The sequence below is a fragment of the Mobula hypostoma genome, chromosome 2 (genome assembly GCF_963921235.1).
Source record: "Mobula hypostoma chromosome 2, sMobHyp1.1, whole genome shotgun sequence".
Lineage (NCBI taxonomy): Eukaryota > Metazoa > Chordata > Chondrichthyes > Myliobatiformes > Myliobatidae > Mobula > Mobula hypostoma.
Window position 1 is genome coordinate 248,615,846 of NC_086098.1, and position 12,018 is coordinate 248,627,863.

The 12,018-nt window shown below is 44.2% G+C and overlaps 1 protein-coding gene across 4 annotated transcripts in view; it reads right to left on the minus strand.

Moving 5' to 3' along the window:
- Window positions 1-10,079, minus strand: part of gatad2b (GATA zinc finger domain containing 2B) — a 140,099-nt gene extending 130,020 nt beyond the window's left edge. For all 4 annotated transcript variants that reach the window (XM_063041965.1, XM_063041963.1, XM_063041966.1 and 1 more), the window contains exon 1: window positions 10,000-10,079. The gene's annotated coding sequence lies outside the window, so the exon portion shown is untranslated. The remainder of the gene's footprint in view (window positions 1-9,999) is intronic.
- Between the last annotated feature and the right edge of the window lie 1,939 nt (window positions 10,080-12,018).

Consider the following 12,018-nt stretch of genomic DNA (forward strand, 5'->3'; position numbering starts at 1 on the left):
GATCGGAGGCTCGAAGTTCTTGGACAACTCAGAGTCGGACTGTGGTCAGGCATGGCAGGGAGAGTTTTTCTTCCTCCTCCCGTCTGCGTGAGATGTGGGACATTTGAGAGACTTTGAACTCTTTACTGTGCCCATGGTCTGTTGTTCATCAAGTTATGGTATTGTTGCACTGTTGTAACTATATGTTATAATTATGTGGTTTTGTTAGTTTTTTCAGTCTTGGTCTGTCCTGTGTTTTGTGATATCACACCAGAGGAAATATTGTATCATTTCTTAATGCATGCATTACTAAACGACAATAAAAGAGGACTGCGTGTCTTCATAATCTAATAAACCTGATGCTGAGTCTGAACTGGTAAGCAAGTAGAATACTGTCACCTGGAAGTTGCAGGCTCCAAGTGTTGTTAGCTCACTCAACCAGTGGGGAATATTCCTTCACACCCCTGCCCTGCACTAAACCCATTCGCCATCCTTTCCACCCACCTCTTTCTGCCTCCTTTTATGGTCAAGGAGCCTAACTTTTTGCTTTTGTGAGCAGCTTTGGGCCACATTTCTAAGGAAGGATGTGCTGCTGTGGGAGTAGATACAAGTGATCCTGGGATGAAGGGGTTAACATACACAAAACGTTGGTGGCTCTGGACCTGTACTTGCTGGAGGTTAGAAAGATATGGGGACGATCTCACTGAAACCTACTAATTGTTGAAAGGTCTGGATAGTATGGACATCGACAGAATGTTTTTGGTAGTGGGAGACTCTAGGACCAGAGGGCACAGCTTCACAATAAAATGGCATCCCTTTAGAACTGACCTCCAAGAGGACAACAATCATGTTGTGGTTTGGAGGTTTGGAGGTTTGTGTGCCTCAATGACCCGGAGAGCTACACTGGCTGGAGTCAGGCCTTTGTGCTTTGGCTCTTGGTAGGGTCACCCATGCCAAACAGGTCAAAAGGTAGAGGCCAGACTGACAGTGTTTCACTAGTCGCCTAGGTTCACAGCAATGAAGAATCCTTCAACATTTGTGTGCAAAGGTATTCCTGACTCTCTACCCAGGACTTGCATGACTAACAGTGGTGAAAACCCAAAAGAGACTACTGGTACGATGAAGGAAACCCTGAACACCGCCAAGACCAAGACTAAAATTGATTTATGGCCAAGGTCAGGGAGAGATGGGGGACCTTCATTGCTATCCTAAACACCAGCAGGCGTAATGGGCAGTAAGTACTTCAGTACTCAGGTGAAGAGGAATTTTTTTAACAAGAGGGTGAGAATCTGTAGAAGTCAGGTGGAGGCCAAGTCATTGTATATTTAAAGTGCAGGTTGATAAGTTCTTAATTAGTAAAGATGTCAAAGATTATGGGGAGACAAAGGAAAATGGGATTGAGAGCAATAATAAATCAGCCATCATGGAATGGCCTAATTTTGCTCCAACGTCTTATGGTCTAACCGGGGGAAAAGCAAGGCCACTTGCCTCAGTGTCACACCCATATTCCTTCCTCTGCTAGTATGATTAGAAAGTTAAGACATTCATTAATGGATGTATAACACCCTCATGGGATTGTGGTATATAATTTCAGTCTAATTTCTATCTTTTCCTCCAGCAACTCCTGTCAATATGCTGGAGACGATGTTCAAGATACTCTTAAAAAAATTAACTATAATTAATAAAGCTGCAGCCTGCTGAACAAGAGAATTGTAGGCCACTCAGGTCATCAAGCCTACCCCATCATTCAACACGGTGATTGTTAATCTCCGTAGTGGGCAGGATAGCAGTTGCCTGTCTGTCTCGGTACCATATCTGATGCAGACTTTGGTGACCATGGCTTTCCACATAGATCCAGCATAGCAGTTAGCGTATTATTTTACAGCTCCAGTGATTGGAGTTCAATCCCTACTGCTGCCTATCCTCTCCGTGACCATGTGGATTTCCTCCGGGTGCTCCAGTTTCCTCACACAATTCAAAGATGTACAGGTTAGGGTTAGAGTTAGTTAGTTGTGGGCATGCTATGTCAGTGCTGGCAGGCTGCCCCCAGCACATCCAGGGACAGTGCAGGTTACTGGCACAAACCTATGTTTCAATGTACATGTGACAAATAAAGCTCATCTTTCTTTCTCACACACCTCAGTTTCAAGTGACCAAACCCTAACTTAGTCACAGTTATAACTATGAAGCACGGAAACAATCCCTTCAACCCACTGAACGTCCCTGCCTTCTCCAGCTTGTCAACAGCAAGTCAAGCTGACCAAGCCCATCTACATTAGTCACATCTGCCTATGTTCGATCCGTATCCCTCTAAACCTTTCCTATCCATGTCCCTGTCCATATCCCTCTAAACCTTTCCTATCCGTGTACCTGTCCGTATCCCTCTAAACCTTTCCTATCCGTGTCCCTGTCCGTATCCCTCTAAACCTTTCCTATCCGTGTCCCTGTCCGTATCCCTCTAAACCTTTCCTATCCGTGTCCCTGTCCGTATCCCTCTAAACCTTTCCTATCCGTGTACCTGTCCGTATCCCTCTAAACCTTTCCTATCCGTGTACCTGTCCGTATCCCTCTAAACCTTTCCTATCCGTGTACCTGTCCATATCCCTCTAAACCTTTCCTGTCCAGGTACCTCTTAAATGTTAATATACCTGCCTCAGCCACTTCCTCTGGCAGTTCATTTTATACAGACCACCCTGTTTGTGAAAAGGTTGCCCCCCCCCGCCCCATAGGTTCCTACTAACTTCCTCCCTTCTCACCTTAAACCTATGACATCTAGTTCTTAATTCCTTAATCCTCGGAAAAACCTGTGTGCATTCACCCTATCCATGCTTCTCATGATTTTATACCCCTTCAATTCTTCTATACTCCAATGAAACAGTCTTAGCCCAACCTCTCCCTATAATTCAGTCCCTCCAGCCCCTGCAACAACCTTGTAAACCCTTTCTGCACTGATCCTACTCTGCTCTGCCCCCTCAGGATAAGTAACATCACCCCTCATATTCCTAAACTCCACAAAATATAAATGTCATTTTTTAGCTGTTGTATTTTTTGTTCTCTTTTTGCACTACTTACTTGTTTTCTTTAATACGCACACTCAGTGGGCACCTTATTATGTACCCCCTGTATCAAGAGTGGACGCTGAGTGTCCCTTCGTGGTCTTCCGCTGCTGAAGCCCATCCACCACAGCGTTCAGCACACTGTGCATTCAGAGATGCTCCTCTACACACCGCTGTTGAAACGCGTGGTTATTTGAGTAACTGTTACCTTCCTGTCAGCTTGAACCAGTCTGGCCATTCGCCTCTGACCTCTCTCATTAACAAGGTGTTTTTGCTCACAGAACTGCCACTCACTGGATGCTTTTTGTTTCTTTACACCATTCTCTAAACTCCAGAGACTGTTGTGTGCAAAAATCTCAGATCAGCAGTTTCTGAGACACTCGAACCATGCCATCTGGCACCAACATTTCTTCCTCATTCTGAAATTTGGTTTAACAAATGAACCTCTTGACCAAGTCTGCATGCTTTTATGCATTGAGTTGCTGCCACATGATTAGCTGATTAGATATTTGTATTATCGAGCAGATGTACCTAAGAGTGGCCACTGAGAATATATTTCTTATTGTACTTTATAGTATATTTTATGTACTGCACTGTACTGATAATAAACCCTATACTGATGTCGGAAGTATACCGAGAATTAAATTGGTATAGAAGCTATGGAAGTACAAGTCTTTCCTCAGTCAGGGTTATCTGTTAAGGAAGCAGAGATCAGAGACCAGCATCGAGGGTATTGCAGACACAAGGCTGGAAAGGGAGGGGTAAAAGATACCCCTCCCTTGTGTACAAGATAATAAGAGGAATAGATAGAGTGGATAGCCAGCGCTTCTTCCCCAGGGCACCACTGCTCAATACAAGAGGACATGGCTTTAAGGTAAGGGGTGGGAAGTTCAAGGGGGATATTATAGGAAGGTTTTTTACTCAGAGAGTGGTTGGTGCATGGAATGCACTGCCTGAGTCAGTGGTGGAGGCAGATACACTAGTGAAGTTTAAGAGACTACTAGACAGGTATATGGAGGAATTTAAGGTGGGGGCTTATATGGGAGGCAGGGTTTGAGGGTTGGCACAACATTGTGGGCCGAAGGGCCTGTACTGTGCTGTACTATTCTAAAAAAAAACTTTATCTTGAAAAGCACTTCCCACAATTGCCATCCCTTTTAATTAATATTTTCCAGCATTGTAATTATCAAATTTCCAGCAGGTTCAATGCTTTGCTGATTTATCCAGCCCATAGTAACATGCAATAAGTGCAGAAGCTTCCCATTGAGGCTAGAATTTATCAATTACAAGATCTGGAAAAAATGATAAAATTTTGCCTCTTTCTCAACTTCCCCGATACGTTCCCAGACACTATGTGGGTGGAAGCTTTCGAACGTGTGAGGCATCCTGTTGTCCACACCCAAAACAGGTCAGTGGCATCAAGATGACATTTAGTACCTGTCTCCCTCACCAAAGAAAAACCCTCAAGAGTACCAAATCCTGAGTAGCTCTTGCTGCTGGCTCAGGAACACAGCCAATATAAGCAAGCACCCCTCCCACCCCAGACATTCTCTCTCCTCCCCACCTTTCCATCAGGCAGAAGAAACAGCAAGATCAGGCCATAGCAGGGTAATAGAAACAATGGGACAGGTTGAGGTTACTATATTTGAATGCCAGGTGCATTACGAGTAAGGGTTATGAGAGAACATGGATCAATATATGGAACTATGATGTTGTGACTATTACATAAACTTGGTTGAGAGAGGGACCGAAATGGATGAGAAAAGATAGTGAAGGAGGTAAAAAGGGTGGGAAGCTACAGTCAAAGGACACATTAATGCAGGACTCATCCACTATATGGGTAGAACTCAAAGATGAGAAAGGTGCAACCACTCCGATGGGATACCACAGACCTCCACCAGGTCACCGAGGAATAGATATGCAGGCAGATTAGGGAGAGGCATTAAAACAGGGCTGTTGCAGTGGATGTCTTCAACATCCCCAATATAGACTGGGATGTCCTCTAAGTGCAAGAGGTTTACATGAGAATTTAAGTGCAAGAGGTTTACATAGGTGCATCCAGTTGAGTTTCTTTTATCAATAAGAAGGTGGGTCCACTGAGATAGGAGCCATACTGATGTTGAGTAAGGAGCCTGGCCAGGTGATCACCCTTTCAATGGGAGAACAGTCATCACAACTTCTTAAGTTTTGAGGTAGTTATAGATAAGTATGTCCTTACAGGAGAGTATTAAACTGGAGCAGAGCAAATTACAAGAGTATTAAGCAGGAACTAGGGAGAGTTAATTCGTAACAGCTGTTTTTGGGCAAGTCCACATCCGACGTGTCGAGAATATTTAAAGACCAACTTCACGGAATACAGGACCAATATGTTCCAGTGAAAAGGAAGGACAGGATGGCAAGAAAAGGGAACCTTCGATACTGTGAGTAATGGTAAATTTGGTCATGAAAAAGCTAAATATTTGAAAAACTAAAAACAAACCGTCCTTGAGGATTATAAAGAAGCCAGAAGAAGTAAATTAGGAAAGCCACGAGGTGCCACGAAAAGTCCTTGGCAAGTAGAGGTCCCAGAGGTCTGGTGAACAGCTAAAGTGCTTCCATTATTCAGGTAAAAAATAGGGATAATCCAGTCAACTACAGACTGGTGAATCACATGTCGGTAATAGAAGTTACCAGAGAGAATGCTTAGGGGTAGAATTTATGAGCATTTGGAAAGTGATGGACAGTCAGCATGACTTTGTGGAGAGCCAGTCATATTTTATAACTTGACTGAGTTTTTTTAAGGCTGTGGTGGAGGCAGTGTTATGGATGTTGACTACATGGATTTCAGTAAGGCATTTGACAAGGTCCCCCATGGGAGGATCATCCTGAAGATTAAGATGCATAGGATGCACAGTAAATCTGGATTCAGAATTGGCTTCCCCATACAGAACAGTATAGTGGATGTGGGATCTGTAACTAGTGGTGCTCTGCAGGGATCTGTACTGGGACCTCTGCCGTTTGTGATACATATTTTGTGTTTGTGATACTGGGATGAAAACGAAGATGGCTGGGTTAGTAAGCTTGCAAACGAAGGTTGTTGGTGTGTGGTTAGCACAGAAGTCTGGCAAAGGGAAGATCAGGATCTATCAATTGTAGATATGGGTGGAGAAATGACAAATGGAGTTTAACCCAGCCAAATGTGAAGTGCTGCACTTTGGGAGGCCAAATGTAAAGAGCCAGTACACTGTCCCTTAACACTGACCCTTAATGGTGTTCATCTACAGAGAGATCTTGAGGACCAAATTCATTGCTCTCTGAAAGTGGCTACACAGGTTGACAGGGAGGTAAAGAAAGCATATGGCATATTTGTCTACATTAGTTGAAGAACTGAGCTTCATAAACCTCTGGTTAGGCCATACCTGGTCCATTGATTCAGTTCAGGTCGCCCCATTACAGGAAAGAAGTGGAGGCTTTGGAAAGGGTGTAGAAGCGAGTTACAGAGTTACCAAGATGTTCCCTAGATTAGAGAGTGTGTGTTATAAGGAGGGGTCGTTTTCTCTGGAGTAGTGGATGCTGAGGGGAGACCTAATGGAAGTTTATAAAATTATGAGCAGACACGGGGTTGAAATATCTAACACCACTGGGCACAGGTGAGAATAGGTGGTTTGAAGGAGATGTGTAAAACAATTTTTTTTAACACAGAGAATGGCTGGTGCTTGGAATGCGCTGCCAGAGGTGGTGCAGGAAGTTACGATAGAGGTGTTCGAGAGGCTCTTAGAGAGGCACAAGAACGTGCAGGGAATGGTGGGGTGTGGATTTGTGTAAGCAGTTAAGTATTTAATTACTAGATTAATTACTTCAACACAACATTGCGGATCAAAGAGTCTGTTCCTGTGCTGTACCGTTCTGTCCTAGGTTTTATGAGAGCACACTCAATATTGACAAACACACTACTGCAGTCCGTGTAATCCTGAAAGCATAAGCTGGCAGGATGAAACCTCTTCATGTTGTAATATCTAAAGTTGGTATCCCTGCTGTAGCTCTGCTTAACTACTTCAGCATGTTTCCCGAGTTACCTGATGCATTGAGTAGTTAGCGCAATAAAGAGAAGGCAGACCTTTCCGCCCATCAAATCTATTCTACCATTTAACAACCTCATCCATTGTCTGGACTTGAGATTTCTCGAAGTTCAGGAAAGAGGCTGATAGATTTTTCCACCCGATCTAAATATTCCTAGAGTGCAAAACTTGACATAGAATCACAGAGTTATAGAGCACTATAGCACAAAACAGGCCCTTTGGCCCATCCAGTCCATGCTAACCAGTTTTTCCTGCCTATCCCATTTACCACACCCAGATCATAGACCTCCAACTGCTGTCGTCCATGTAAATTTCTCTTAAATGTTACAACTAAACCCATATCCTCCACCTCTGCTGGCATTTTGTATCTATTTACTTATTGCAATGTAGAAAGCAATTTGGCCCATCAGATCTAACCCGCCCTCAGCACAGCAATCCCTATCCTGCGACTGCCTTGCATGCCTGCCTAATCTTTGATTCTTCTGCCTTACTAGGGGATAACTTACAATAATCAACTAGCCTACCAGTACGTCTTTGAGATGTGTGAGGAGACCATGACACTGGGGCAAACCCATGCAGTTACAGGAAAACATGCAAATTCCACACACACATCAGAGGTTGGGATTGAACCTGGGTCTCTGAGTTGTAAAGCAGCAAAATTAATTACATCATCCATATTTACCCCATGGGGGTAGATTATTCCAAAGATCTGCAATTAGCATACGTTCTCCCTTCACTTCAGTTCTATAAGGCAGTTTCCTTATCCTGTGAAACCACGGCAACACACCCTCAGCATCAACCCTGTTAATCATTCCCACAATTTGTACTGCTTCTAAGCATCAGTGAATTTGGACCAAACTTACTCTATTCCTTCAAACCAGTCAGTCATGGTTGGCAGCTCATCTCAAAGGAAAACTCTGAGCTCAAACCTCCGCTGCCTTGCGCTACACCCACTCATGGGGAAAGCTTCAGGAGTAAACCCCAAGGGAAAAATCTGGAGCTGCAGTCCCTACATTGAGTTCAATGCTGACTGGCAACTCTAGCGACGCTGCTGGTACCAAATTGTATCAGTCTCTGCCGTTTCTTTGGGTTCATCAGATGCGTGGAGAGGGGGAGCTTACTATATGGGCAACAGCTTGCTCTCCATATCCTACTGCCCTGGCTTGGACATAATATCCATGCTCAACTCTGACCAAAAGAGGCCCTCACCTCACCTTCTAAGGCTAAGACTTCAGGAAGGATAAGGCGAAGGAACGCAAACCAATCCTCATAGGGATCAGAAGTGGCAAGAATGAGCAATTTCAAGTTCCTAGGTGTCAATATCTCAGAGGACCTAACCTGGACGCAACATATTGATGCAGCTATAGAAAAGGCAAGACAGAAGCTATATTTCATTAGGAGTTTGAGATTTAGTTTGTGAATAAAACACTCAAAAACTTCTACAAATGTACCCTAGAGACCACTCTGATGGGTTGCATCACTGTCTGATATGGGGGTGGGGGGGGGGCTACTGCACAAGATCAAAATAAGTTACAGAAACTTGTAAAATTAGTCAGCTCCATCATGTACCAGGCTCCATAGTATCCAAGACATCTTCAAGGAGCGGTGCCTTAGGAAGGGGGCGTCCGTCATTAAGGATCCCCTCCACCCAGGACGTGCCCTCTTCACAATGGAAAGAGATACAGAAGCCTGAAGGCATACACTCAGCGATTCAGGAACAATTTCTTCCCCTCGCCCATCGATTTCTAAATGGACACTGACCCACGTACACTACGTCACTAATTTTTTATTTCTGCTATCTTGCACTACTTATCTTAACTTGGGTATTTAATAGACATAATATACTTAATGCACTGTTTTTCTCTATATTTATTTATCACACACTTCATTGTACTGCTGCCGTGAAGTTAACAAATTTTGTGCCCGTGATATTAAAACTGATTCTCTAATACAACACTCTCACTTCAGGGATCATTTCTGCACCTACTGATTCCAACTCCTTCATAATAATAAAACCAGCTCACGGCTCAGCTCCACTGTTCCTGCCTGCTCACTGTTTTGCTTTGGTCATTCCAACCCCCAGTTCTCCAGATTATATCATGGATATAATTTGAGCTTTGGTATCCAGTGCCTATATTGTTACTGAAATATCTACAAGAAAATGGAAACCAACAGCAAGAACCTGCACAAAAGAATTAAGTACTCAAATATTTACAGGAACAAAATAATATGTTCTGTTTGAACCATAGTTGTTTATAGATTGGTTTAATATTTCAATTTGTAGTTATTTTTAAATATTTACCTCTATTATTTTAAAAATCAAATATAAACACGAGACATTAATTATATGCCTGTTGTTATATTTTATATCAGTTTATTAATATTCATGTTAATGATTGAATTCAAATATTGCATTTTGTAAACATTCAACATGGCTTATTACATATTTTAGCTTAAATTAAAAATGTTCGTTTTACATTAATGCAAATGTATTGATTATTACATTTAAATAATTTCATAATTTATTGTGCATTTAATAATGTATATTTGGTTAATAAATGTGCAATCGTTGATTATTGTAATTTATGGAATATTTAGATAGGATTAACATTAACATTGATTTATTGATCGCTATCTATTTCTGGGATTTCTAGGACTGCCAAGACCCAGCCGTCACCTCCTCCTACCTGGGTCACATTTCTACTCTAGCCCCAGGCTTCAGGCCTGCGTGGGGTTCAGCTCCCCCACATAACCGTCCCCAGCTCGGGACCCGTCAAAGCCGAGCCTCCCCACCGCCGACAGTGACGCTGGCTCCCCGTCGGCCCGGGCTGAGAAATCGGGGAAGGGGAAGGGGGAAGCGGGAGCGGGGGCGGGGGTCGGGCTACCGGAGGAAGAGTCGCACTCACCTGCCGCCGGCGGGCCGCCCGTTTCCAACACAACCGGCGCCGCAGACCCCTAGTCCGCCCCCGATACCCAAACAACCGCGTCGATTGGCCCAACCCAAACCGGCTCCTGGCCCTTCCGCTCTCACCATTTGCCACTCAGGGAAGATTGATTGCTCTCTTGCCCACTCATTTTTGGAAACCGCCCACCGCACGGCGGACAATTGACAGGAATGTCGACAAATGGAACTGAAGCATGGGGACGATCCCACCTCCAAAGTGCATGTGTATAGGGCACACTTGATGACCGACATTCAAATTGACAAATCACATTGAAGTAATGGAAGAGTCCATCCCCCTCTGGAAGGAGAGACCCACGGTGAAAGATGATTGACAGGTGACTCTGTCTCCTGATTGGTAGAACTTAATAACGGGCTCATTTTTTTCACACTTCATCAGTAAATTGTGGAATGATTGACAGTTCCGAGTTTAATGGGTTCCGACCAGGCCGCAGGCCTCAGGCCCCAGTAGGCCAACGGCCTGAGGAACAAGGCGCAGGAGCGGAGAAGTGGGCATTGCATTCACAGTCCAACAGCAATACAGAGCTTGGCCACACAGCAGCCAGCAGTGGGGTGATGACCATCATTATTTCGGAACCATAGACCTGGACAACACTAAAACCTCAGTTCATCATGTGTGAACTGACCTGACCAGGCTGCCTGCCTGAGCTAATCCAGTCTTTGGCTCATAAACCCAGACATCCCAGCTCTCCCGCAAGTTCCGGGAGTCTCCCGCATATCGATAGTGGCTCCCTGACGCCCGGAAATTATATACAATATCCCGGAAATAGATCTGTTTGAGAGGGAGAGCAAGCATCCTGTTTGGTCTCTCTTCGTGCTAAGAGTGGTCCCCAACCACGAGGAAACGATATGAGTCAGCCGCACCTTTCCTCATTCCCTGTCACGCACTGTTGAATCTTAACGCACGCGAGGTCATCAGTGACCCGAGACATGCAAAGGAATGGGTCTGTGACCCGATTGTAATGTCCCCGGTGAATTATCCGTGTCAGCGCGGGAAGGAGATCAACTCCTCGAGCTTGCAAATGGCAACAGGCTGAAAGTATGTTTGATGTAACATCTCTGTCGGCATTCTGGATCAAAGTCAAGGCTGAATATCCTGGGATAGCCACGAAAGCACTGAAAACATTGCTTCCATTTCCAACATATTTCTGCGAAGCGAAGTTTTCTGCAATGAATGCAACAAAAACTAAATTGCGGAATAGACTGGACATAAGGAACCCCCTTCGAGTATCGCTGTCTCCCATCACCCCTCGATCTACCGTCTTGTTGCAGGGAAACAAGCCCAGGGCTCCCACTGATTCAGCGATATTGGTGTGTTGCAATGATTTTATATGTTCATATAAATTTTTTGAGGATGTAACTAGTAGAGTGGATGAGGGAGAAACAGTGGATATGGTATACTGTATTTGGATTTTCAAAAGGCTTTTGACAAGGTCCCACACAGGAGATTAGTGTGCAAACTTAAAGCACACTGTATTGGGGGTAAGGTATTGATGTGGATAGAGAATTGGTTAGCAGACAGGAAGCAAAGAGTGGGAATAAATGGGACCTTTTCAGAATGGCAGGCAGTGACTAGTGGGGTACCGCAAGGCTCAGTGCTGGGACTCCAGTTGTTTACAATATATATTAATGACTTGGATGAGGGAATTAAATGCAGCATCTCCAAGTCTGCGGATGACACGAAGCTGGGTGGCAGTGTTAGCTGTGAGGAGGATGCTAAGAGGATGCAGGGTGACTTGGAGAGGTTAGGTGAGTGGGCAAATTCATGGCAGATGCAATTTAATGTGGAAAAATGTGAAGTTATCCACTTTGGTGGCAAAAATAGGAAAACAGATTATTATCTGAATGGTGGACGATTAGGAAAAGGGGAGGTGCAATGAGACCTGGGTGTCATTATACACCAGTCATTGAAAGTGGGCATGCAGGTACAGCAGGCAGTGAAAAAGGCGAATGGTATTCTGGC